Source organism: Paramormyrops kingsleyae, chromosome 13 (assembly GCF_048594095.1).
Source record: "Paramormyrops kingsleyae isolate MSU_618 chromosome 13, PKINGS_0.4, whole genome shotgun sequence".
NCBI lineage: Eukaryota > Metazoa > Chordata > Actinopteri > Osteoglossiformes > Mormyridae > Paramormyrops > Paramormyrops kingsleyae.
The window spans coordinates 14,450,438-14,474,516 of NC_132809.1; the positions used below are offsets into that span (position 1 = coordinate 14,450,438).

Here is a 24,079-nt window from a genome sequence, read left to right on the forward strand (position 1 = left end):
AAAGTGGTTCCTAGTCTTGCCTTTTGCTTTGTTTGCTGGTTTCTGGTTTAGCTTGGTGTCTTAGATACTGGATACTAATCACCTGACCTACTTTATTCCATCGGCTGTGATATCACTTGGGGGTTGAGTCCTTCATAGCCACCTCAAATACGTACCTCCCGGTGAGACGCTGCCAGCACTGAGAGTTCAGCGGCAGGCCAGCTGAAGAGGAGAGGATTGACAGGCAGAAGACCTGACGTGGCAGCTTGGGATGTGCCAATCTATCTGGGACTGTATATGGTCTTCAGAAGCTGGGTAATAAAGTTTGATTTTTCTGTAACTCTGCCCTGTTGTTGTGACACCTTTGATTTTGATGACGCTAAGACTTGGGTCCTCTCTGACCGCGGCTAAATAATCGGGGGCTGGTTTTCTGCAACTGAAAGCAACAACGAGATTGAATTCATTCAAAAGATATGGTTTCACTGGCACAGCTAATGGTGTGATTTGCGAAATTTCACAGTCCAAGTATGGGAGGCATCTTTAGTGAGACTATAGGGAGATACCTATAGTCCCATCTGATGTGATGGAAGATCCTCTATGTTTTTATTTGTTTGTTTGTTACACGTTTTGTCCTAAGCAACTTACAAGCAAGGAAAGACTGGGGTTAGAGAGGGTATGGTCAACCAACGCCCCCGGAACAGTTGGGGTTAAGGGTCTTCTTCTGGGGCCAATCGGTGATATGATTACTCTTTTGGTCTCGTAATTTGAGCCCACAAGCTTACCGACGTTGACTCAGGTTCCTAACCTATTGAGCTACAATACGGCACGCTGAAGTTCTCCACAAAGGTGCACCATTACTGTAGGTCCTATTTCTTGATGCAGCAGTAGTTCCAATGTAGTTCAGGGTTAAAAAAAATTTACACATCATGCACCGTCTGTGCCACAGAATGTGCACTTTGTTTTTTTTTTTTCTACCAATGATTTGGCAGAGAAGAAAACAGGTCTGGATTTAGGCAATTCAGGAAACCTCTTTATATTATGTTTAAAGTGTGTCAATTTGTACCGTGCAGGAAAGGTGATCCGAAAACCTAACGCAGATGAGAAACTGTAGTGGCAGTGAGCTCCCCTAACCTCAATCCACTTTCTGCCGGGTGCTGTGTCGATGAGAAACAGGGTTAATTTGAGCTTATGGAAATCTGTTTCATTTCAGATCAAGGACCTGCTCCTCCCTCGCCTGCCGTTTGTAAATTTACAAATAGTCTGAAAGGAAAGAAAAATTGGAAAATTTGGAAATTCATTAAAATTTCTCTGCTTCTGCTCCTTTTATTGATCTGATGCCTTTTACATATGAATTTTCATATTATCTTGCATAATCCATCCATCCATCCATCCATCGACTCATACATCCATCTTCCATAACTGCTTACCCAGTAGAGGGTTGCTCACGGCAACCCATCACAGGCTTATATAAAAGTGCATTCACTTAATATGCAATTTATACCACTATATATAATAAACAATGATTTAAGATATATACAATGATGAGATTGATGTTATACATGGTCAGCAAGGTAAAATGAGAAGCTACTTAATATTTCATTCTGCATCTTGTAAGGTCATTCACAGTAAGCTTTCCTCCATGCAGAAGCCATTTGTGGTGGGAAGTAGCAACATCTGTTATCTTGCTATAAGGAGTATTGACTACTGTGACCTTTTCTGCACAATGTATTTATGCATGAAGTCAGTTTATTCCTAAAAAATCCATTTTTACCCACAATGTTACCCGAATTTGATGAATTGAGGTGCTTTTGTAGTGAGGAAATGCTACATTCTGTTCTTAAAATAATAGGAAGCATTTTGTTTAACTCAAAATCCATGCAATTTTATTTGCTATAATGTTACAGCCATAATGTAATTCGACTGTGCACATGTATTGGTTCCATCATCCAAACTTTGGTAGTTATGCTGCAGTTTTATTACTTTTTATTATACCTCCAAGGATAATATTTTCAAGAACATATTTCTTTATCGACCAAATGATACCCTTTACTCAAAAGGTGAAAATCCAATAATCACATCACCTGGAATCTGCACCATCCTTATGAATCTGTATGAGCCCAACTTGCGTTTAATTGTGGGAGTTTTACTTATGGATGGCAAAGTACAATTTTCATTGAATTTGACATGTTATAGTTGCCAGTAACTACCGGCGAATCAGTCAGCTTGATCCACACTGTGAGAGAAGTGCATACAACCACCATGTATTGGGCACATGTGGGCAATATTTATAAAGGAAAAAAACACACAAACATCCCCGTACCAGCAAGGAGATCATTGTGTGTGCAACTTTGCAAGTAATATCTACTCATTCTACTGTTTTTTCACCTCTCAATATGATATAATTGAAATAAGTTCCATTTCAATGTACATGTTTCATTATTGTTAACCCTGGGGTGACAGTGTATAATATTTTCACTGCAGAAGGGTATAATTGCTCTATTTTAATTAGTAATGAGTATTAACTAAATATATATTTAGATAAAACATGGAAGACCTGAAAAGCGATCATAGCGTGTACTGATATTACATTAGTAAGGTAAGGCTTGAAAATCTATTTCTATCAATGTTAAGGTTTTCCATATCAATTCATAGGTCGCTACTGGTGTAGGGTGAGCCTGACCAGTAATCGCTGTGGCCGTGACAGGAGGGAGGCTTTGTCTGACAATGTCGTCAATCACACCATTGCGGATAGACACAGAGCGTCAAGCTGTTTCGGAATCCGTCGCCTCTCAATGGCTGTGGCTTAGTTAGTTCAAGCACATTTTTATGGGGTGCTGTTGGTTTTGAGCTCATATTTTAAAAAAAAATATGATTATACACCAAAATCACTTGTGACTTCCAATACAAACTCGGGGCCTGTCTCAGGCAGTCTATTGCTGGGCACATATGCGCAATCATACACCATGAGATGCTAATTAGCCCAACCGCAGGTCTTTATACTGCTGAAGAAAGCCCAGATAGCATGAGGAGAACATGAGAACTCCACACCTAGAGGGAGAAGGTGGGATGCAACCCACAAAGGTGCTAATGGGCGACCCTCTGTGGTAAGGAATATGTGGAACAGGAATATATATTTTCTTGATTAAATGAAAAAAAGCATCTGGAAACCCATCATGCCAAGGTGGCTAATTAGTAGAAACAGAAAAAGACTGAAGAGGGACAAACGCTTATCTCTACTTACAGCGAAAGCCGGGCTGTTAGTCACAGGGAAGGGCGACCTCACAGCAGCCAGGTGAGAAGGATGGATTTAGGTGGGCTCAGTCTCTCTGGAGTCCACATTACCCCGTCCACATCACCTGTCTGCTCCACACTTCTTCTGTCCTGCAAAGAAACCCAACACGTAGTCTCCTCAGAAGAACACCCCAGCTGACTCAAAACGTTCTGTCTCACAAATCCTGGAGATGCCCCTTGCCATAGCAATAAGAAAGCCTCCACTGATCTAAAGTGGGTCATTCCCCTGGCCTTTGCTGGGCGACAGCCAACATGTCCAGGAGATGTCGACTCGACTCGAGCGTGGCGAGGTCACACTTACCATACAGATGAGGTTGCCATATTCACAGCAACTTGTCAATATCCATTGAAATAAAGGCTGGCAGCTTATTGCAGATGTCACTGTTAATCTGGCTTTTTGTGCAAACAAAGACTCTCTTACACTAAAGAAGGTCCTACACTGAGCTATTGATATAACATGGGAATCTAATTCTATTACAATTGGACATTACTTCATATTCCTCAATTATTAATTACAGGTAATTAAGGAAAGGTACATGCTTTTTTGTTTTTTCTTTCCAAGAAACTTGTCATGTCTGAAAATGTTACCACATATTACATACTGTATGAATGGGGTCAAGATTGGAGCTAGGGGGAGGGACTTGAATGTGTGGGGGCGGGGCAAAGTCAGACACTGGGCCCATTCATTCACCTCACCTTGGCCTCATAGCCAGTCACGTAACTTTGGGCAATTTTTTTTCCTCAGTCCCAACAAACTTGCCTGGATCTGAATCCAGATCCTTCAGCCTGGTGCTGATGCAATAACATCTGTCCTTAGTCGCCCACCCCCCCCCAACCACCATCCTGTCAAACTCCTTACCAGTCCCTTCCCAGAACAAAATACCGTTCCATTCTTTCATCCCATCTCCGCATTACGTGGTTCTGTCGCATGCGTCTTTGTAGTCTCGCTCAATGCAAATCATACATATGCATAGGAATTTTGTACACATCAGCTCGCTTCATGCGTTCCGACTCAGAGACTCACTGCAAAAGGCGCCATGGTCAGAGTAGAGTACATATCTATGACAAGCCACTTCGGCAGACATAGGAAGCGCTCCCACCCCAAAGAATTTATACCGAAATGCTAATTTTATTTATGGAATCATGTTCAGCCACCACCCTACAGCGTCTGTATCTGGAGAGGGAATATTTTAAAGTATTACACTTTCTTCTTGTTCTCCATAGCTGCCTCCAGACTCCATGTACGTCTTTCCCTACCTTCCCCCAGCCCCAGCTGTGTTTTTTCTCGGCCTGGAACACCAACCTCAGCCTACCGGCAGTTAGGAGCGAGGAGTTATTCGCCTCTGCAAACAGCCTGGTGGATTCTGGGCTTTCAGGCTGAATTGGTTGAAGTATCGGGGCACGTCTGGGTCAACTGGCCATGGAACATTTTAAAGGCAACTGGAAAGTTCCACTGACTGTTTTGTGTGGGGGCCATGAGCCCAGAAGTCACTTCAGCTCCCCAAACTCCCCTCCAGTATTCTTTGATTGGTCACACCCAAGAAGGATGGAAATAATGAGTTCAACAATGAGTTTTGAAGGGATGCTTTAATGAAGAATGGTCTTCCTCACCGGGCCTGAGACCGACGCAGGTCTGTGGCCTGAGACCACGACGTGGACCGACTGCGGTATCTGCCACTCCTTTGGTTTCTTACACTTTCTCTCTTCGTGTGTAAAAAAAAAAAATTAAAAATCCCAGAACTAACCTTATTAACATTCTGGAGAGCTAATTAATACCCACTGAAGGTTTCACCTTGACATTCAAACAGAAATTAGATAAGAAAAATAAATACTTTTGTCTTGCAGCAGGAAGGACTTTCTCATAAACATATATCGGAATGGTCTATTTTACAAATTGGCTAACTAGCTTAAAAGAAAAAGGAAAAAAAATCAACTGACCGAAAGATTTTAGGGGCCTATTTTACTACTCTTAATAAACATACGCAGGTACACACACAACAACAATGTGTGGACCCTATATTTGCAGATCTATAAATATGTAAATATAAAAAAGAAAACTGTATTTTCAGTAAATAAATGAATGCAAAACCATCTTACAATAATTGAGCTGCAGGACCATGTGTGCAGTAGAACAGAAGAAACCACAGCATGCTGTGATTCGCACGGGTTCGGCCCACGGTGTGCAGCCCCCCCCCCCCACACTGTAACTGAGCCTCCGGAACGAGTGTTTGAGCCCGCACCCTCCGTTTGGCAGGAGTCACCCGTGTACACGTCTGCTCGTGGAGAACGAAGGGCAGGATGACTCATCTGACCATATGACTTTTTTTTTTTCCCATCGCACAGTAGACCCCCTGCTTGTGTTCTTTGCACCCTCCCCCCCCCCCCCCCCCCACTCACTAAAGTGCATTTTTAAGCATAATCTGAGGTTTGGGTGGTATAACCCAACCGTGACATCCCCACTCTGATACATCCCGATGCATTGCGCTCTGTAGAATTGCCTGCTCTCACCTTAGCTTGCAGTCATACGTTTGTTTCCTGTTTGTTTTGCTTCAATGTTTGTATTAATGCACGACTGAGGAGTATGTGCTCATATTCACAGCTGACCCCCACTTCATCTTGTTCCCTCAGTCATCAGTGCCAGCATCACAGAAACACAAAGGTATTCAAACTGTGGGGTGCACCCCCCTGGTGGATAATGAAGGAATTGCAGGGGGACACAGTTGAGGAAAACAAATAAACAAAACAAAAAAAATAAAATAAAATTGTGTAGGGGTTTCAGGTGGGGTGCACCTATTTTAAAATTGCAACTTTTTGAAATATTTAAAATAGAGAGACTTGCAGTGTCCGCAGATAACAGCAAACCATCCAAGCAGCCCATATATAATGTGATTTTGATGTACATACATATGGTTAAGATTAATTGATAAATTATGTACAGCAATATAATACTGACAATACATACAGTGATACAGTACTAAAGTATTTTTTACATTATTAAACAGTACTGCACAGTACCATATTCTCTCTCAAATGCAAGGAGTTCTGATGTTTTAGCCTAATTCTCAAGAGATGATATAGCAATTAAAAAATACCAATGGATGACGGAGCAATGAAAATCATGCTTTTTACACCCTTCAAAGTTCAGTGAAAAAACACAAGCTACTGTTATACATTTTACAATGAAAGAAATTGTATCACGTACCTACACATTACCTGTAACGAGAAAAATGTTGTTGCTTAAAAACATCTTAGCCCAATGTGGGTACTCACTGGCTTACAGCCTGTACTCACTGGCGTACAGCCTGTACTCACTTGGTGTGCGGTTTGAAACTTATAAACCAGAATTGTCTAGAATTTGTAAACCTCCTTCTGGACCGCAGTTAACCACGGATAATCGAGACCACGACTACGGAAACTGCGGATTCTGGGGTCCCACTGTACATATGACCTTAATTACTCAACGCACAAACCGTATTCATGTGGAAGCTGATGATTTCCGGTCAGGTATTTCCTTTACTTTCGGTAGCTACCCATGCAGCTATCGCACTTTTGAATACCTCAGACAACATCCTCATGCTGAAGCAGAATAACCAAACAAACCATGGAATGAGCCATATCAATCATGGGTGTCTATAATGGAATCTCTTTCCAATTGATTGCAAAGCTAATGAAAAGTCTAACACCTGTTTTCATACTCTGGTTCTTTCATTGGGTTCCAGATTAAAGTGTTAACATCTGCTGTGTTAGTGACTCGCCAAAGCACTGGCAAGCGGGTGAGACACCTTGTCTGCTGTGGCCGGGACATTTGTAGCTGTCAATCCCCAAGTAAAATGGAACACAAAGGAAAATGGGCTAGAGGTAGTGTGTGGGGCCTGACGAGTGTTGAGTCATTTGTTCCTTCCTGTACTTTTGCACAGTTTATTTCCAGCTATTACAATCTAAAATGACTGAACAGGTTTCATGGAACATTGAGTTGAAAACCAACATTCTCTGTTTCTCTCTGTCTGTTTCTCATCACTTTCTATATCTTGTTTCTGTCACATAAATAGTATCCAGCATCCATTAGATTTTTTGTGTTGTTTTATTTAATTCTTTATCTGGACAGGCTGCATACAAGAAATTCTAGATGATTGCTTCATTTTCAAAGTTCTTTTTGCTTTTAAATAAGGATACTCTTAAGGAAAGGAGAGTTGAAACTGATTATTGATTGATCCTGGGATCATTTCTGTCCAAAAACCCATCAGCAAAAAAGTTTTCCATCTTCAACGCCATTCAGCCTGCCAAAAAAATTCACCCTCCTTTGTTAGAATTGCTTGTTTGACAGCCACTGATCATATAATCAAAAACGATGTTGAAGAATTGGGCTTTGAGACTGGTTTCTTTGCCCCGATGATGTTAAGAGATAAAGCATGGAGCCTTTGGTTCTGAGATGTTTACCAGTAAGATTGATGATGACTTTAGTTGTCTATGAATGGCTCTACTTATCTTTGCTTCCGTGGGACATGTTATCAAACCACTCATCCAAATGTTGACTGACCATATCTTGAGCAATGCGCCGATAATTCTAGACATCTAAAACCTCTTTGAAATAAAATATTGTCTTCTAGATGGAAAAAGAAATCAATGAAGTCAGGTAAAAGTAACTCGCAACAAAAAACTGTTGTTGTAATGATTGCAATGGGAGCTGTGATGTTGGGATTCCGCAGCAAAATGTAGCATTTCATCTGCAATAGTGGCACAGTGAGGCCTTGGAAGTGACTCAGAAATGATTTCCCATCATCCCTGTGAATGACTGCTGGCACATGGCATGTGGGAAGCAATGCGATCCTTGAATTGCCATGCCCACCAATCAGTCATGGGGTAATTATTTTGGAGACAAGTCCATCACGTTGGTGTTTGCTGAGGCTGGTGCCCCCCCCCCCCCAGTCCTGATGGCTTGTGTAGATGAGATTAATCCTCAACACTTTGCAAGACACCGCTAAAATGGGGATTATTGAAGCAACGTCAGACAAAGGTGGAATGTGTCATTGCAGCTGTGCTCAGGCGCTGAGTGGGTGTGGGGATGGATCTCCACCTTCTCCTTGTTCATGAGGAGTTCCTGCTTTCAGACTGTGGTACATCTGCTCCTAGGTGAGGCAGGCACAGCGTGCAGAAACGGTGGTGTTGTGAAAAATACTGGTTTTGTGAGGACCGGGGACAAGTTGGGGGGGGAGGTGCAATTCATCTTCAAGTCTGAGAAAAAGAAGCTGGGATGTCTTTGCAGTGATAGATGGTCTAGCCATAAAACTGAGAAGCTCATGCACTGCGCTCTCTCGCTCCAAGGGCCGTCTCAAGGTCACCATAAGGAACAAATAAATGATTAAACGACTAAGGAGCAAAGATATGTGCTTATGTGCTTGTATGTCGGCTGCCTGAGCAGTTCTACTTATTTATATATTTGTGTCCCTGAGTATCGCCTTTGCTCCCTGAGGCTATGAATTTGCAGTTTTTTTTTTGTTATAGCTCCTGCAACAAGATTAGACTATCTCTGTGTGCACATGGCTGACTGGTCTCAGTGGGCTGGTGCCATCACTTTGCCACTTTTTCGCATTGTCTGAGCTAGAACATTTTTATTTCTGCCAGGATCAGCTGCTCCTCACCCCCACCATCACTGACCTCCCCTCCACGGGTGACCTGTAAAGAGGGGGAGTGTCCACACCATGTGCCCCTTTGGGCTTTCCGGGTGCCATGCTGGCTGTTTAAAGTCCCACCCTGTGACAAGGCTGTTACCCGGACCCCTAGGGCCACCACGAAGCGCGTTTTAGGCTGCACGTGGCTTAGCGGGTGACGTCTGGTTGCTGGTTTGAACTGGGCTTCGACAGAATAGTCGCAAGCATGTGGGCCCTTTTGCAAGGCCCCTAGCTCCATGGGGGCCACTGCAGGTGGCTGCCCTTCACTGCCAAGCTCGCTCTCTCTTACATGTACAGTATGTTATGGAGAGCAAGATGGGGTAGTTAAAAGGAGAATTTCCCCATAGGGATCAACAAAGTGTCACTTATTTTATTTTTAAACTCACACCCACACTCACCTATTCCTGCATGTGTAATATGCAAGCTAGGATTTCTGTAGAATCATTCATATATATGCTTCTTTATCTGTGTATCTTTGTTCTGACTTCTATGTGTGTAGAGTAGGGTAACAGTGTTGAAATCTGCTTGCTATCATCGCCAGGGAAACCCATTCCTCCGCCCAGCCTCTCAGAGTAATGCCCATTGTTTGTTGTTTATCTTTACGTAGAGTAGCTTCTACCTGGATGGCTCAGCCACTGAATGTACACTCAGAAACAGCCTTCATCATGGCAGTGCCCATTTTACATCCCAGCGCTGTAAGCATCAGTTTTGGCTTGTAATTGTTCAGGGAGATAAACTCCATTCTGTCATTAAATTACATATCACACGGCCACTTCCTCCAAATCTTTCTCCACCAATTATTGTTTAGACTTGCTAAATTGGGGACTTTAAAGAATACATTCCAAAATCATATTTTTTGTTTTGTTTTTGCGTTTAGTAGTACGTCATCTCTGGACTTCTCATGACGTGAAGTTTCTGACTTAAGTGATGTTGCTACACTTGCATGGATTGTTCTGCCTTTCAAAAGATTCACCCTCTCCACTTGAGTGGTGGGCTGAGTGCTCAGATTCGTCGGAAGGAGTTCAAATGTCAAGAGTCTCGCTAAATGTAAAATGAATCACTGATTGTGGAATTAATGGCAAATTGTTTGCGAGTTTTCAATTTCATTAAATGTCTTTTCTTTCTTCTCTCCAAATCACCATGACCTACGGGTCTTCAGAAGACTGAAGCTATGGGTCGTTATCGCAGCAGTGGGTTGTTGCCTTATTTGCCATATTTGGTTTAACCTTTAAGCTACTGTTGGGTAAAATAAACTTCGCATCTTGAAAGTCCATCAGAACACCACTTTCTTTAGGGTCCAGTCCCCATTATCTGAGTGCAGTAATCGATTCTCTTAAGCCAGTGTTTCCCAAGCCGGTCTCCAGGGACCCCCAGATGCCCCACATTTTTGCGCCCTCCAAGCCCCCTACCGGGGGGGTGGGGGGGACAAGGTGTCATGCTCTGTGATATGCGTGGCTCTCTGGGCTATATTGCTATGCCTGTGATCGGAAAGTCGCTGCCCCAAATCCTCAGGTCGTCAGTGTGATTTAACTATGGGGCCTTGAGAAAGACCCTTAACCCCAAATCCTCCAAGGACTGTCTGGTCCTGCTTTCTCTTTCATGGATGGCAGTGTCTGCTGAATAAATGGAATATGAAATAGCCAGTTCTGATTGAATACAAGAGGCCCCATTCTTTGGAGGTCAGCCGGAATTCCTTTCCTACAAAGTGGGTGCCTGAACTCTTCTGGTGCCTTCACTTCAAATGTAACGGCATCTAATTTGCATGGGGGGATATTGTTATTTCTTATAATATGTCAGCTTGGGGTACTTTCTAAATTAATTCAACAAATTAGAGTCAACTTGTTTGACAAGAGGCACTTACACACCTGTTTTTTTTTTTGTTTTTCCTCTGGAGACCAAGAACTAAATTACTTACATTTCTAATTAGTATCAGCCATTTGCAACAGGTACATAAGAGCATGACTGGTGGCCACATAGATCTAGTTTAATTAAAAGAACCACAATTAATCAATTACCTCATAGTAGGTAATCAAAGTTTGCAGAAATAAATCTCCATCTATCCATCCATTCATTAATTTGTTTATTTATGTGCTTGCTTACTCTTCTTCTGATACCATGGAAGAATTATAGAACAGACTTGGTGTTAGCAAGGTAATTTTTTTGCTTCAGCTCAAGAGCAACACTGCAGCGGCACACATCCAGGGTTGTGGGTTTGAATCCCTCTCCCTTCCAACTCAGGGTGGTGTTTCCACAAATTCCCTAAAATGCTTTCTTACCATCTACTACATTTTCCTCATGCTGTCCCAACATAGGTGCTGTGTGCCCTGTCATCAGCTCCCTTTCTGTGCAGAGTGCCCCCCCCCCCTGCCTCTTACATTGTGTTTTCTTCAGATTGGGATGTACTAGATAAGCAGTCATGGAAGATGGATGTCTGTATGTGTCATATTCCTGTATGTTATAGTGCTGGATAAACACACATTCAATAGCAGAAATTGACAAATGTCTATTGCCATGCCTGTAATGTGTGGTATCATGTAAAATCACATTAAACTTTAATAAAACATTACAGTCTACAGCAGCTACACAATTGCTTCAGTGACAATATAGCCAAGCTCATTTCAGGAAAGCGTTAGCTTACTCATTACATTCCCTGGCCGTTATAATTATATCAATTTATTTTAGTATCTAAGCTGTACTTTATCCTGCTCCAGTGCTGTAAGGCTTATTGTGAGTAGAGCACCCTAACTAAGAGCGACTCCTTTAAAGGTTTCGGCTATTTAGAGCCATGATTACCTCTGTTTTTTCCCTCCCTGAAAAGTCCGGCCGACATGCCGCTACTCAAACGTCTCCTAATGATAGGCAATATGTCCAGATGCCTGCTGCTGATTGGTGAGGGATGTTTAATCCCCGAACGATGCAGGGCTGCATGTCTCATGCTTCCTCGAGGATGAGGCTCCACAGCCGAGCATGCTCAGCATGGACACCAGCCCCAGACAGCTCCCAGTACGGGACATGTCCCCTCCTAGCTAATGTTGTAATATTATTCTCTGTAATGCTTCCTGAATCAGTGAATTTTCCAAACCATTAATCTGATCCTTGGTGTAAAAAAAAAAAAGAAAAAACAAATAAACTACAAAAAATCATGCCAGGAACTACAAGGATAGCCTTGTTGGAAGCACCCGCCTGCTTGTTCCTGTAGTTACTTCCTGTGGCTGGCAGCATGTGTTCCAGCATCACGCCTCTGAGCTGTTAGAGCAGCCAGATGCCACCTACTCCGTTTCCATCATCACATTTCCTTTCTCCTGTTTCTCCATCCTTATTCCCTCCTCCAGGTCCAGGGCATCCATTTTATCTTGTAATGAAATGCCAGGTCACACGGCGCTGAAATGTAGGGCCGCAAGGGGCCACGGCAGAGACCAAATGCTACACGGGCTTTTTGGAGCAGCGTAGCGACCATCCTCTCAAAGGGCAAGATGGCGGTAAACTTGCCTAGCTGACGGATAGCGCAGCCGCAGCAACAATTTATGTTCCTCTGTTATTGCGAGGAATTGCACTGGGATGTAAAGGCCCAGTGCACTTATTTTAACTTCCTCGCTCTCCCACCTCGGAGAATGATTGATGTGGGCAGTGGTTACCGACGCCGTGTCCTACGTGAGGAACCGGAGGCATTATAGCTCGTCAGAATAATTCCCAGCGATTCGCAGCACACACGCCTAGTAGGTTGCGGTCCAAGAAAGCTTTCCAAAAGATCTCAAAAGGAGACAGATGGTCTGAAATGAGATGTACTGCATTGCTAAGAAGAAGAGGAAAAAATTGAGGGGAAAAAAGAAGTCCAGCTTGATACATAAGCATAAACGAGAGAATATGCGAAGTAATGGATTTTTTCGGGCCCTAAGATTAATGAAGGATGTAGTCATGGCGCCACATGAGTTATCGTGCTTAGTGCGCGAGTAATATGTTGAGCTGGTGGAAATCGCGGCAGTTTCACGTGTAGCAGATGTTCCACAGTTCTCTGGAAAATTTCACATAAAAAGTTCATTTTTATTGGTAATGGCCAGAAAGACTGTCCCCAGAGCCCAGGAAAGGTAATCCTCATGTCATTTGCCACTTTGATCCGCTATAAGTGTCATAAGTGCGATTCCGTGTGCTTCTGGAAAAATGGGTCTAATGCCGTTTAGCCCGATTGCCTCACAGAGACGCTATGTGCCGTTCATTCTGGTAGGAGGGAACCTGGAAGCAGTGCATGTCCATCACAGGGTGCACAATTACACTCGAAGAATGATTTTGAATCCCAAATTCAAATAACTGCATGTTTTTGAAGTATGGGAGGAATGCATGGTACCCAGAGGAAACCTGCTTGAACAAGGGAAGAGCGTGAAAATTATACACTGTGAGCCAGGGGCCGGAATCAAGCCCACCATAAGTGAGAGCACAGAGCTCCCTGCTGAAGAGAGTGCGCCTCTTTCCAATTGAAGGATGCCCATTCAGTTTCAATCACCTCTCAATACAGTACTGTATGGTTATGAAGAATCTGTGTCCTGGGATGGACCTCTTGTTTAACAGATGGAAACAAGCCAACTGGCTCACCTGAAGACCTCAGACTGTGGGAGAAACTTGGGGAAGTTCTCCACACACAAAGTCCATGTAGATAGAGTTGGAACCACATTCCATCCCAAAATCATCAAAACCTGATTTGTGTTTTTAACTGAACAATTTACCCTAGACCTGGCTTCTAAACTCAGTCCATCGCCTACCAGGACCACTGGCACAAATCAAAGTGTTATTATAAAACATATAAAATCAGATTTAAACATAATTATTTAAACAGAAAACACATAAAAATTCCTTATGTAGACAAAGCTGATATTATTAGATTGTCTGACAATTCACTATTTGGATATGAGAAAAATATGAGATCCTTCTTTGTAGAAGTAATGCTGAAGCAAGGTGTACTTCAATGAGGGCCACTGAGAGGGAAAAAGATTGACAATAGGATTTGACAGCCAATCAGTGTTGCAAAGTGAAATATTTATGTAAATATGTGTTCAGTACTTACATTTAAAACCAGTCGGTACACAGCCTCTCAACATATGTGAATAGTAAGTAAATAAAACTAAAACTAAAGTTACCAAATTAACAGCAGTAGAATACTAGTGGTGAATGACTGTCACACTAATAGTTTATCCAGATGAGAATAACAGAGATATCTGTATACCAACAGACTGCTGTCAGTCAGTCTCAGAGATACCATGTCTTTGTCTCAAACCACCAATTTCACACTGAAAAGAAGCATGCCCCGCCTCCCCCCCCCACAGTGAATTTTTTTTAAATGCACGGAAATGGTTAGGCAGCAGCTCGTGTCCGAGAAGCAACTCACATCTGGGTACTGCTCTGGTTTTAATTGGAGTGCAGTCAGCATTTTCAAGAACTGCTTTGTCTATGAACATGCTGCCCCAACTTAATGCCAACTCTTCACAATGCGGCAACATCATCCAATTCCCCACTTATAAAACGAGGTGGCCTTCAGGATCAGTAAACCCGGGAGGGGTGTTCAGGCAGCATGGCTAATCCCAAAGTTTGCAAAATACATCAAGATTAAAACCTGCACCTCGTCTCGGTTAGATAAGGGGAAAAAAAACTAGCAAGATAACGGCTGACAGGCTTGATCCGTCTTTGCGGGTGTTCGGCACGAGAAGACAACTGGAGGGCACGTTTATGGACATGGGGGAAGCAGATGAAATGGTAGAGATAGGAGGCACTTAGTGATGGGTGCGAATGGCCAGACTCTCCATCTGCTGCCCTGAAACTGCTCAATCTGCCACCTGAACTTAGCTACTCTGTTCACTGAAGAAGAACATGCAAGACCAGAGGTGATTTCGCTTCATTCCGTCGTAAATAGCCACAGCGGAGGAAGCCCCCTGCCCTGCAGACTGATTCTGGATTCCCTCTGAAAAAAGCTCCATAGTCACTCTTTTAGGGCCCAGAAGACCTCAGTGTCTCACTCAATGTTGGTGTAGGGCAAGAGTCCCTTTCTTAACGCCCTACGGGGGTGGGGTATGTCTCTAGGGGTTGGGATTCCAGAGGTAACCAATCCGATTGTAGAGGTGGTCCAAGCAACTAGAGGAGGCGGGAGCAAGACATCTCATTCATTGGTCCTGCCTCCTGTAGGTGCTTAGACCCACCACCAGGGGTGCTAGATATTGGCTGATCATGCATACTAATTCCAAAACTTGCTCTCCTCAGTTTATACTGTATGTTTATGTGTCTCACAGAGAGCAAGATTGGATATGTGAAAATTACCCAATTTCCCCATCAATATTATATGCCAATTAATGTTACATTTTTTGCCTGAATGGCCAAACCTACACTAGGGGTGCTGGATACAGAGTCAATGCCATCAAAACCAGCTGAATGCAGGGAAAAGTGCTGTAAAATTTTGGCCAGAATGGTCCATTTAACAGGATGACATGGGCTGATTTTCAGCGGAGGTATAGGTCGTAGTGCACTAAGGCAAAGGACAACGCATTAGTGGGAACAGACGCTGGAGACTATGAACTATTAAGTAGTTACCAGCACATTTCAAAATTAACAGTATAAAATTTAAAAATTAATGACTAAAAGTAATAACACCATTAATTAAAAAAAATATATATATACTTAAGTAACCAAAACTATTAAAGAAAAGCACCATGCATGCATATGTCCGTTCCTGAGCATGTTTATGGAGCTGCACGCCTTAGTAGTCTGTCTGTTCCACCATCGTGTACCTCACTTCTGTTGTATTTAGTTTCCGACTTAAAATAACAGCACAATAATCAATAATGTGTGAGCATTAAAGAGTTAGAGTAGAGTAAATGAGAGTAACATTCAACTATCAGGACCATTCAGCTATCCAGCAGTGCCATTGTTGGATCCAAGACCTTTTTACTCTAACAGAAGGGATCGGAGGTAATGGCATGGCTATGCTGCTGACTTCCTTACATTTCCCCTGACTATTTCCATCCATCTCTCAGTCTGCCATTAAATGTAGGGTTACAGTGAGCACTGAGCCCAATGAGTCACAGGACAGTGATTCAGGGACCCCTACAGTACACAAGGGGGAGAAACCTGCACAAACCAGCTGGGAAAACCAAAGCCCACACACCATGCAGCCAGGAATCGAACCTGGAGCACTGAAAGAGTCAAGCCACAGTGGTAAGCACTAAGGTGCTGTGCTGGCTGTCCATTTACGTAGACGATTTGTTTGTTTGGAAAAACGGTGTGTGCCGGATGCAGAAAGTGACCCACGAACGACCCAGTCATATCAGCTGAAACAATTTGATCGGAATGAAGCACACAGCTGTTATGGGAAAGATGACAGACTGCTGACCAAGCACTGGCATCCTCATCATTCTGGGAACATCTGTCATTTTCATCGAGCTCCAGTTTGTCAAAAACACTTCTTTGGCTCTTAAAGCTCACAAACAACTTCCTGAAGTATTAGCGTATTAATCAACTTATGGTGTCACCTGTTGTCACTCAGGCAGGTTTGAAACATTGGAGAGGTTGTGTACCTTGTGCTTTTTGCATGAATTTGCACTGTATTGTTTTTACACCATTCCAGACGTGTAATACATATGCGTGATTCTACTGCAGAGACGCAGGGAACACCGCCGATGCCTGAAAGGATCAGTGAATGATGCAGTATGAAATTTATTGATGGGGCTGTGTTGCAGCTTTAATTAAGCATACCATGCCACAACTGGAATGAAGTATGACTCAATAAGGGAGGAAATACCGCCTCCCTCCGCTATAATAACTGCACCAGTGCTCGTGAAGTTGGAGTTAATTCTGTACGGATGGCCAGACAGTAAAGTATTCAAAAATCATTTAGAAGACACAGTGTCCCAAGAGAAAACAGAAGGTGAAATAAGAAATAAATTGAAGTTCAGGTAGTTCACTGAGGGGGAATTTTCCATTCTCTTGTTCTTGAAAGTCAAAATCACACAAGCGCTGAGGAATAAATTCCGTCCTTGGGAAGCCTGAAGTGGCTGACGGTGTTGTTTTGCTTCTTTATGTTAACCGTGTGACCCAGCGCAACGAGGGGCAGCACAACACATTATAAAAGCATTTCATGAGGCATGGTTTGTGTTATTTGTGATCCCTACCCCACACAAGAGATACAGCAAAATGCACACAGTGAGTATGAATAAGTATGATCTGTACAAGCGGGAGTTCAAGGGGAAAAAAAACAATATTTTTAAAAGTTTTTTTTTTGTTTCTTTTACCTTTGTTAACTTTTAAGCTGAGCAAAACGGTCGTGTTGGGACTGATGAATCACTCAGCCGTGCAGAGAGATTTTTCTCGGGAGCCGTGGGACCGTTTGGTCAGATGTTCATCAGATGTTTTTGTTCCATTTTCCCCTCCTTTTTCTCGGGTCTGTTGATGGCAGTGACCTGATGGTTCCCCACGCTTCTTGAAAAGCCTACATCTGTTTCCACCTTGTCACATTGACCAGCAGCTCTTTTCAGGAGCACAAACACTGGAAGATCCTGTTGACCCAAAGGATGGTACAGAAGATTCTGGAAATATGTTCTTTAAAAAGGAGACTGCAGTCCTGCTCCCTACCACTAGATTTGCCCAGTGTCACATATCCATGCAGGAGTTCCTATGAAATCGCAGAGTTATTGAAACTGTGCAGCTATTTGGCTAGGCACACCTCAATTAGCTCCAAGGAGAAGCAGGTTTCATCTGACAAAACGCAGAAAGGAGCAGAGACTGTCTCCGGACTCCTGCGAACCCTTTCATTATTCTGTGTGATGTCATGTTCTCAACTGAAAGGTCAGAGGTTGGTTAAAATACAAAATCATTTAAGTGCTCCTTGGGTTAATCAGGCTGCTGATGACAGGAAGACAGAGTCAGTTTAAATATAGCTGTAGTTTTTTTTTTTTCTTTTTTTTTTGGGGGGGGGGGTGGTGATAGTGCCAGTTTGCTACTAATTAATCTGTTTTTCGTCAGACTTTCCAACGGGCTGCTACAAGCCATTATACACTTGTAATAACAAAATGCAGAATATTTAGTAACAACTGAAGACAGTTTACAAAGAAAAATCTATGCTATCACAAGTGTCTTAATTGCCTTGTTTTAAAAGAGGCGTAAATATCAAAATAAGCCCTAAAAATGTTAACTGTCATTACCTCAACAACTGCCATACTCTATCTATCTATCTATCTATCTATCTATCTATCTATCTATCTATCTATCTATCTATCTGTCTGTCTATCTATCTCTTATTTACTTAATTTTCTCCTTTTTAATTTCACTGATGTTTCCAGCCTGGCACTGCTATAGAGGATGAGCATCATGATCTTCATCTTCACCACCATCATCATCGTCATCATCGTTACCATCATCAACACCTCCATTAGATCCAAATCTGCACTTTGTGCCTCCCCCTCTGTCTTGCCTTTTATCCCCCAGGGAGGGATGACTTTCGGGGAGTGAAAAAAATACTATTTTTAGCCAGTTTCACAATTCCCCCTGCAAATTATCGCCCATCCTGCAAGGCAGCCGCTGGCCACCTGCGATGGGACAGCCAAGACGAGGTTAGCGTCATCCCAGCATGACAGCGCCGGTCGCGTCAAGAAAGAGACCCCCCTCACACGGCGACTGCACATTTTGTGCAACATGTTTGTCAGCTTCCTGCTATAAAAGACGTCAGAAGTAGGTGTTTCATCGCATATTTTGCAGAAATGCGTAAAGAGACAGAGAAAGAGATGCACATTGTTGCACGACTAAAAGGTACCCCCTTCACCAGAGCAGAGAAAATTACCATTCTGCCTAATTGTTTTTGCTGTGCAATTTAGATAATTGTTATTATTCTGCTGCTTGGTTGAGGGTTTAATTTGATCTCTTTTTGCCACTTAAGTAAAGGCGGCGCCTTGAGGTGCAGACCCCCCCACGCTGGAAAGCCAGGGTGCTGCATCTCTGGCATGTGGCGTGTCTCCGGCAGCGAGGCGGATGATGGCCAAGTGTAGCTGACAGGGCCGTGCTCTGCAGATTTCTTCAGGCATTTACATACTCCGAAGCCAAATATATATGTCAGGTGTTTGCTGCCATTTGATGGAAAATTAAATCAATTTCAATGCAACATGAAATCATGCAGTAATACAACACAACTTGGTGCGGTCAGTGCGTTCTAAGGTGACAAAACACAGGCACACACATACATGCACACACATTAGTATTCATGACTTTATGGGGACTGCCAATTAATTTCTATGGGCATAACCCTAATCCCATGAATGACAACCCTAACCTCTACCCAGCCTTAGCCTTAACTATAAGTAACCAAACAAATTACGAGACTTTGAGACATTTGGGATTTTTCATTTTTTGATTGCATTCACAGATTTTTATAAAACTGGGGTTATATTTGTGAGGACCGACGAAATGTCCCCACAATGTAAAGAATTTCAGGTTTTTTATCATATTGTGGGAGCATTTGGTCCCCACGATAAAACATATGCATGACCCCCCCACACCCACACAGACACACATACAGGTTTGTAATTATTTACAGGCATGTTGACAGACATTGCCATCATAACAGTTTAACTGCACTGCTGTACAGTTAGACTATACATTTAATTAAACTGGCTGTCTTTATTGCAATACTATATATCTATAGGCACAGAGTGTTTTAAGCGACTGGGAGAAAATGATCCCTCACTGGAGATAAAGAGGATAAACTGTCTGAGACGGGAGCATTGCTGCCAAGACCATCATCTCTAATACTATTTCAGACCTTCCAGTGAACTTCAGTAGCCAGTTTACTTGCCCTGACGTTACTGGAGTACCAGTGAGTGATTTGATCTGGCATGTGTCCAGCGGGGAGATCCTGTAAAAACATAGGGGCAAAGCCCTTTCCCTGGCTGTTAAAGACTGACGCAGCGAGCCGTGTTTGCAGTGCGGGGTCGTCATGGAGCCTTGTGCTTGGAGCACATGCAGTGATGCAGGCAGACCTCCACGGAGCAGCCGTCCATCCTGTGCTTCTGCCTCTGGCCAGGAACCGGTCCAAAAATTCACGAGAATCAAAAGGTTGGAAGGAATTTATAGCTAAAGTGCGGTTAGCTCCTCAGGCTAACTCCACACCTAACCCTCTCCCTAACCCTACACCCCTTGCTCACCAGCGTGTCCACGTGACACACACACACACACACAACAGATGCATAAGAAGGTGCACTATTTTTATTTAGTGTTCCTTCCATTCAGGGGCACAACAAGAGCTTTTGGACACTAAGAAATCATATCATAATCATTGGGGATCCAACCCAAACCAATCCACTTATACTCCAAAATCGTAACAGCCCCTATCACTCAGGGGCCCATAGAACCATCTTAACCCCCCCCCCCCCTTTTATGACACCCCTGCTGTTGTACTTAGGATATCCAGATTGTTTTCCTGTCAAAAGCACTCGGTCTGTTCCTCAGACGGTCAAGCTTTAGTAAAAATGCACAGATATTCATTGCAGCACTTTCAGTAAATGCTAGTTATTTTCTGGCACAGGTCTGCTCTAGAAGCACAAACGAGCACCTACAGCTAAAATCAGAGTGCTGATGCTTGGTTTTGTTTTATTGCTGAAGAACACGACATGTCATTACACAAAGACCTGAGGGAATGCTGGCAAATGGGCTTTTTTTTCTGAAAGTTGTAATGTAAAGAGAATTTCAACAACTAGCCTATGAAAATATGCTATTTTCAGTTAAATTTGAATGATTGATTGTGGGATTGGGCCTGGTCCGCTACGGGACTCGCCTCAGGGTGGCGCTAGCTTCACTGCCAGCACCTCACAGCCCGTGCCAGGAAAACATATAAATATGTTATATTAGAAATGCACACGGACATGAGATGAAACAGGTAACTAGTGCACCTTAAAGTTAAAGGACAGCCTAGAATTTGACTATGCAATCACCACATATCCAGTTAATAGAATGTCAGACATGCACTGTTACATACCCTTTCCATGTTATAAAGGAAACTTGTTTCATTTGACTTATATTTTCATTTATAATTGTTCACTGAACTTTCCAATGGTTAACCGGAATAAAAAAAAAAATGCAGTCTATGAAGTAAATGGAATGGTAATAACCTGTGGTGTGCAAAAACTTCTGCCTGTGTGTGTGTGTGTGTGTGTGTGTGTGTATATATATATATAATATCTGGGTGAATGACAGATTGGTCTTTCAAAACTTGCACTCCCAGGGACAAGAGCCTATAGTCTGGCAGTAAGTATAATATGCTTAAACTGGGCTAATAGTTTTACACATGAACCAAAGATTTAGATAAGATACTTCATCCCTGGGGAAAATATCTTTGCATACAGGAGCGAGTTACATAAATTGAACAGCATATGGTACAAAACAAAGTTCAAAGATGATACACAAACAGAATAATGTGCTAAGAAAATATCATGCAGGAAATCAAATATAAAATATTAACAGTGGTGTATGTGCAGTTAACATAGTAAAGATGAATTTCTATCCTGGCTTGTTATGGGTTATGTTATGGGAGGTGAATGAGAGGATTAAAAAAATATATATATTTGTTTTGCAAATCAGATGGACATATTTAAACAGATACTGAGAACTAAAACACTGAAATGTATGAACATGAAATATGATCTAATGGCACTAATGTAATCATAATGACATTGTTGTTTTATATTTTTCAGCTTTTAATATCCAGATAATTTCAAAGTAATTTTATCTTAATTAAGTTTTGCACACTGGAGATTAACATGGAACTTAAAATCGATATTTAAATGCACAAAATATTTTCCAGAAGGCATTTAGCTAGACGTTCCAAAATTGCCTAAATTAATTCCCTCATAGGGAAGGAATTTTCTTCAATCACTGTTGATTCTCTGTTTATTCGTGCCTATTAGAATTTTTTAAATATTGATAGATACTGAGCTGAAGCAAAAAAAAGAACTAAATTACATAGGATTGTGCTAATTATGGACTTGTGATTATTGCCGTGTCTAAATTGCAGCTTGCTCTTGTCAAGGAGTCTATTTGCTCGACGCCTGCAGACATTTTCTTGTGTATGTTACTGTATTTATCATGGCATGACAAAACTGTCAAGGACCACCTCACTCAGACTCCAGTGTCATGTTTCATCACTGTGGCAGTAGCAAGCTAGCGACCCAGTTCCTACCAGGCCCAGACGTCGCCTGCTACCCGCCCTGGGAAAGTGCAGGTCTTCCGTGACATTCTATATTTATAATGTACCATCGTCACTGATTATTGTTGAAGAACCATGCACCATGAAGGGACTCCACCCACGAAAGCGGAAGCTCTGATTCCCCCCCCCCGGGCCATGCTTATTCCAGTTGCGGAAAGCTCTCCTCACTCCTCCATCCTCTAATTCCATCACCTACCCACTGCTTTTTAGCTACATGTTTCCAATTTGGCTCAAAGTCCCTAAAATAACCCAGAAACCAGCTGTGAGTGAGTTCTTTACTTTTGTGCTGAAAACAGATCGAGCCAGCGGCCAACTGAAACCGTACCGATTTCTCTGGGTCCTTAAGGGACAAACACCCACCTCCCACCCAACACGTCTCCAGCTGGCAGAGGCGGCCCAGCCGATGATGTGAAAGCGGACGTCTATAGCTCGGGGGGGTCTGCCCCAGCACTTTGTCCCAGTGGCAGTCCAGTTTCGAAGGTTCTCCTGCACTCCCAGCTTGCCAGTTTCCGTTCGGTGGTCTGGACCTCAAAGACTCTGATATAAATGAGTAATGTGACGGAGGGCTGCATGACCCATTTCCTCGTCCTCCACTTTCCCTTTCTGGATAAAAAGCGTGGAGAAAAAGAGCCATATCTGGCTCACTACCTTTCTGGTGGCAGGTAGCAATTCCCATTTCCTGTATTTTTTTTTATTCCCCCTAACTAACCCCCTGTAGCTGCCAGTTACCTGTGTGGGTGAATGCAGGATGAGGCCTCCTGCCCCACGAAAGGCGACATGATGCAGAGCCTCGTTGGACCTGAGAGGGGATGGTGTGAGGTCTCAGGTGGGACACAGGCGCAAACCTTGGGCTCAAGCTTTGAGAACCTTGCGAGGTATACTTATGACCAGTCCATAAAGAGTGCGTAATAATACATAGCAGCTACTCAATACTGACTAGCGGGACATGAACCTATGACACGCTGGGAGGGCAGCATGGATGCCCAATATGCACCATCCAGGAGAGGTGAGGGAAACCTGGGAACTGCGATTACTGCTGCTTCCACCACAAAGCCACTTATTCTCCGGGTTCGTAACGTGGGTGATATTTCACCGTGAGCTCGAGAATACCCCCAGCTGCGAGTGGTCGATCTTTCCTGTGTATTCAGCTGAGTGTCTCAGTTTTTCCCAAGTATACGTTTCATAACAGCAGTATATTTATAACCCTAATCATGTAAATCAGGATGCTGGGTTGTGTATTGATTGGTCTTGAACTCGTAATCAGCGAGCGACATGCTTAGGGTTACCAAAGGTAATGTAAATACCTTTTCCCTGGGTATTCACGAAACCATTCACCTTGTTTGGAAAACGTATTATTATTATTACTATTATTATCATTATAGGTGAATTTTGAATAAATTTCAAACTCGTTGTTTACGCATGAAGAGCTCATGGAATGCTATTTATTAGAAGCAATAGGGGCAAAGTTTTCATTTATTAGTAGGATCAAAGTGTCACTAACAATATCAGTAACAAATAAGCATTGCTAATGCTTTTGTCTGTTTACAAAATTGATTTGGTTGCTTATGTTAATAGAGAGGGGATGCATGGCAGAGCGCACGCACCCTCACACACCACTGGCATTATTTAGCAGCGTTCTCGTAACCACATGGTTTTGCACTGCAGGACGTGTCACACAATGGAAGCCTTGAGGTTGGGATTCAAACCCACAAAACCCAAGGTATGTGGTATGCAATGCTGCCCACTGACCTGTTATGCTGCACACAGTGGGGAGGGTCTCAGCATTCTGTCTAGGGGGGGTTAAGGACACAGCCAAAGTCATCAGAAAAGGTCTCAGATGGTATTACAATTCCAGAGGTGCTGAAATCTCCTAACTGTTGCTGCTGGTTTTGTTGCCATTTGTGTTAGATAACAG

At 42.9% G+C, this 24,079-nt stretch overlaps 1 protein-coding gene across 2 annotated transcripts in view; it reads right to left on the reverse strand.

The window, feature by feature from the left end:
* The window catches only part of LOC111849684 (leucine-rich repeat and immunoglobulin-like domain-containing nogo receptor-interacting protein 1), a 107,529-nt gene that overhangs the window by 50,394 nt on the left and 33,056 nt on the right, over nt 1-24,079 (reverse strand). Inside the window, exon 2 of one of the 2 annotated variants that reach the window (XM_023822775.2) lies at nt 3,221-3,360. The exons of the other annotated variant lie outside the window; for it this stretch is intronic. The gene's annotated coding sequence lies outside the window, so the exon portion shown is untranslated. The remainder of the gene's footprint in view (nt 1-3,220; nt 3,361-24,079) is intronic. 2 annotated transcript variants of the gene reach the window in all.